The following is a 4,847-nucleotide window of genomic DNA, read 5'->3' on the forward strand; positions in this document are numbered from 1 at the left end:
GGGTGAGAGGTGGCAGGTGCAGGGCTCCCACTGCAGGTTCCGAAGGACCGTTTGCTATTGTGGGAGCTTCATTCCAGCCACCCCGCTGTTTCTTGTCTCACCTCAAACTAGACCCTTGTCTCACTGTCTGGGAGCATCCAGGCCCATCAAGCCTTTCTGTGCTCCTCCATCCTCCCCTCCTAGGCCTGCCCCCACACAATTCCTCCAAGGGTGGAAACGCACCCGCATATCAGGACTGAGCTCCAGGAAACTGCACCAGTCTTTCCCTCTGGCCCAGCAGACCTCACATCCCCAGGCACTGGGATCTTACTGCTTAGAATCTTTTCAATCATATTTTTTCAAATTTAATTAATTAATAAATCTTCATGAGAAATAGAGCAAGACAGAAAGACAGGCACCCTCAACAGGGTCTCAGGCCCTGACTCCCACTACCCCCCAGCCTCCTCAGCAGCCAGGATCACCCGCACGTGCACAGGGAACTAAGCCCCGTCTTCCCACGGCGTCAGCATCACAGAGCGGCACACCAACCCCTGGCACCACAGCAGGGCTGAAGTAACGCTTTCACTCCCCCATTCTCCCCTCAGGAAAGCTTCCTGTCTAACCTGCAAAGCCCACCTCCAGTATTACCCCCTTTGAAATCTTTCCCCACCCCACCATCATGCAGTTACTTCCTTCCCTGACTACCCAAAGACTTGATTCAAACTTACAGTAACACAAAGGCACTGTCTTCACGTTTGCTGCTTCTGATGTAGGAGTTCCTGGAGGGACCAGCAAGTGGCATAGTGGTTAAGGCGTTGGACTCCCATGTGGCCAACCGCAGTTTGAGTCCTGGCCCCTGTGGCTTGAAAACTCGCTAGGTGCATGTGCATGTGTGCCCAAAATCCCAAGAGGAGAATGGAGGAGAAGGGATTGCAGTGTGGCCATCGCCCCTGGGAAGGGGAGGGCGTGATTTCTCACTTTTTGTCTGTCTCTCCAGTGAATATATGCACCCTATACCAAAAATCCCTCCAAAAAAGAGCTCATTGAATGAGTGAGTGGACACAACTACTTACAAAACCCTCTAAGAAATACAAGAGTCGGTGAAGCCAACCTGAAAGGGAACCTGGACGTCACCAGCCACTACTGTTTCTGGCTTGGGCCCGGAGCTTCTCCCTTTGGTGTGGCCTGGCCCCTCCCGACAGATGTGACTGCCTGTCTGGACGATGAAGGGAGGTCCCCAACTAAAGGGAAGACCGGCCATAACGGTCACAGAGAAAGCAGACCCCCTGTGGTGGCAGCACGTCAGAGGAGTGGAGACCCAAAAGCTTCTGCACCCAGCAAAGCTCTCCGTGCCATCTCTGTCCAGCGCCGAACTGCATTTCTCCTGCCCAGGCTTTGCTGACCTCACCTAGTATTTACCTGGAAAAGGTGACCTTGGGCTGCCTGAAACATACATGTACACAAATGTGCTGAGACACAGATGTGTGTGCACACTGACCTACTGAAATGTGTACCCTGATGCACGGAGATACGGAAACGTATGCACGTGTACCTACTGAAACACACATGTTCACTGATGCCTTGAGATACAGATACCTATGCACACAGACCAACTGAAACACATGTACCCTGATGTTATAGATAGAGCTACATATGCACACAGACCTGCTGAAACGCACGTGTGCACTGAAGCACTGAGACACAGATACGTGGGCACACAGACCTGCCGAAACACACGTGTGCACTGAAGCACTGAGACAGAGATATGTGTGCACACTGACCTGCCGAAACACACGTATGCACTAAAGCACTGAGATACAGATATGTATGCACAGGGACCTACTGAAACATACATGTACACCAATGTGCTGAGATACAGATACGTGTGCACACAGACTTGCCGAAACACACGTGTACACCGATGTGCTGAGTTACAGATACATACACACATTGACCTGCCGAAGCACATGTGTACACTGAGGTGCTAAAATACTGATACATACACACACTGACCAGCTAAAACATACGTTACATGATGCCCTGAGATATAGTTATATGTCTCTTGATATACTGAAACATTATCGACTCTCACCTTCAGCTAACGGCCCATGCTCTAGGTCCGTGGACTCTAAGATGCCTGCCTTCTCACCTGCAGGCTTTTGCTGAGACTCGCCCCTCAGCTGGGGTTGTTCTCTGTTTCTCCCACCTCTAATTAACCATGATTTCTCCAGAACTGGGGCCACGCCTCTGCGGGGTTCCCTTGTGAGCCCCACATCTACTTCACAGACCCCAGTTAGCTGCACTCGACGGCTGTAAGATCCTAACTGATGCTGGCATGTGCTAGGGGCATATTGTTTGCTGTGTGCTCACAGGTAAAGACCCTGTCCTGGGACAGGACAGCTGAAACATGCCACATACAGGAACATACAGAGTGGGTGGGGAGATGGCTTGGGGCCGAGGAAGGGAAACTGGACCATAGTCAGAGCTCGAGTCAGGGCTCAGAACCCACTTCTGCTACCTCCTGACGAGGTAGGCTGGAGTACGCCACTTCCCTGACTCTCTAGAGTGGGGTCATGAGCCTGTGCCATTGTTCCAAGTGACAAGTTCATGAGATCATAGACACCGTGCTCTCAGCACACAAGAGGGCCACTGCTGTCCCTTCCTGTTCTCCCCCTCCCCAAGCAGGGTCCATTACTGTCCCTTCTCCTTCTCTCCCCTCCCCGAGCAGGGTCCATTACTGGCCCTTCCCCTTCTCTCCCCTCCCCGAGCAGGGTCTATTGCTGCCCTTCCCCTTCTCTCCCTTACCTGAGCAGGGTTCATTGCTGTCCCTTCCTCTTCTCTCCCCTCCCCGACTTCCCAAGACTCTTTCAGGATCTGGCCCTGCCTGAGTCTCCCAGAAATAACAGCTCTTTGCCTGCCCCTAATACAGCTTGAAAAGCCATTCACGTGTTCCGGTTGAGAAGATTTCTCATCAGCCTGTCTGCCTCCGGCTTTCAGTTCTGATCTGAAGCTCTCAGGCCTCTCGGGGATTCATTCTGGAAAGTCGTCACCCTAGGCTGCCCCACCATGCCCATCCATCCATCATTTGCTATTCTGAGGAAATAAGGGCTTCACCGGTCCAGTTCTCTGGTTCACATAACATGATGGAATCCACCCAAAGCTCCTGGGTTCAAGTTCCAGCTCCACACTCACAGGCTGTGTGGTCTCAGACACACCAGCTCGGCGTGTCTCCACAGGTGGTATTTATCCATCTGTGAGACTGGAATTCAGCACGCATGACTGATGTGTGAACGTGCTCTACAATCCACAGGCCATGTGCTGATATGCTGAAAGCAGAGCGTGTCTCTACTATTACATATTCTTCTTGAAAATGTAATTCAGTATGTGGCCAAAATGACAGCCTTTGTCTTATGCCTTATTATGATTTCCTGTCTGCTGGGATGTCTCTGCTACTTAAGGTTGGGGTTCTTGAGGGAAGAGGTGGAACCCAGGCCCCATTTCTTCATCTGCAAGACGGCGACCGTCGAACCTCATGGGCCAAATAGAGTGACCGAATTCAGCAGTTCCTATCACACCTTCTTTGTGGAACGCACCCCACCTCCTGCCCAAATACTGGTAGTTCGCAGACTTCAGAAGGCCTCTCTACCCCCAGGACAGTCTGCATCAGTCTGCATGATGAATTACAGCCTCATGGTATGGTCTCATGGCAATATGGAAGCCCCACACGTCTCATCGAGTGAAAGTCATACGATTCACCTGGTGGCTCACCTGTCTTCCAATATCCAAGCTCTCAGGGAAAACCGGTCACTTCTGATTGGGGGTAGAGTTGAATCCTAAAGATTGAGGGTGATGAAAATTCACATACTGTGATACCTGCAGTTCTCCCAGGCCCTGTTCAAATCCACTCCCCAGAGGAACGTGGTAGAGAACAGGCCTAATGCCTTCCACCCGTCTAACATCTACTGGGGCACAATTCAAGTCTAGCTATTTTCCAACTGTGTGACAGCAGATAAGTTAATTTACCCCCTGAGCCTCCGTGTCCTTGTCTGCAAAACGATGACAATAATACCTATTTTAAGTCATGACAGTGAGGATTAGAATAATTTCATAAGTTATATAGAATAAAGAGGATAATTAGATAAAATAACTGGACAAATACTGTAAGTAGGACTAGAAATCCATCATACAATGGGCTTATATTTATGCCACATTTAGTTGAAAGGAAACTACATTTAATGTCTCGACTCTATCGTGTATTTCTTGCATGATTTTGGTCGTGATCTTTATCTCCGGGGCTCTAGATCTTTGGTCTGGAAGTTAGAAGCCATTCCTACTGTTCCAGCAATCCGTGGCCGTGATGCAGCGTTGCCCATCTAGCATGCCACGTGGCACTCTCCCAGAACAGTGGAACTTCCTTCTGCTGCTCTCCCAGCAGACAGGAGCATGGAGAGCAGGAGTCTTACATAATACGCCCCTCCCAACAGCACCAGGGAGCCAAGGAGCTACCCAGAATTCACTCGCTGGAGCCCCTAAGCGATTTTAAGGAATAACCCTACAAACCTCTCACTGCCATCAGCTGGTCTTCACCACCCCTAGAGCGTGTGAGGGTGTCAGACCCTGAGCCCTTGCTGGGCTCTGAGATCGCCACTCAGTCTAAGGCTGGCTCCGGAAAGCAAACCCTCCCATGAGCTACAGGCCTGTCAACAGGAGCTGGGAATGCCTCCCACGAAACAGAGCACCCCTTCTTGGGCACAGGCACACTTCCAGGGGAGCGGGGCCCACGGCCGCAGCTGGAGGCCACCGGACCAGCGCACACTTGCTCGATTGTATCAGGAACGAGTGGCAGGCAAAGGAAGCACACTGGTGCT

The sequence above is a fragment of the Tupaia chinensis genome, unplaced genomic scaffold, assembly GCF_000334495.1.
Source record: "Tupaia chinensis unplaced genomic scaffold, TupChi_1.0 Scaffold000045_1, whole genome shotgun sequence".
In the NCBI taxonomy this organism is placed as follows: Eukaryota; Metazoa; Chordata; class Mammalia; order Scandentia; family Tupaiidae; genus Tupaia; species Tupaia belangeri.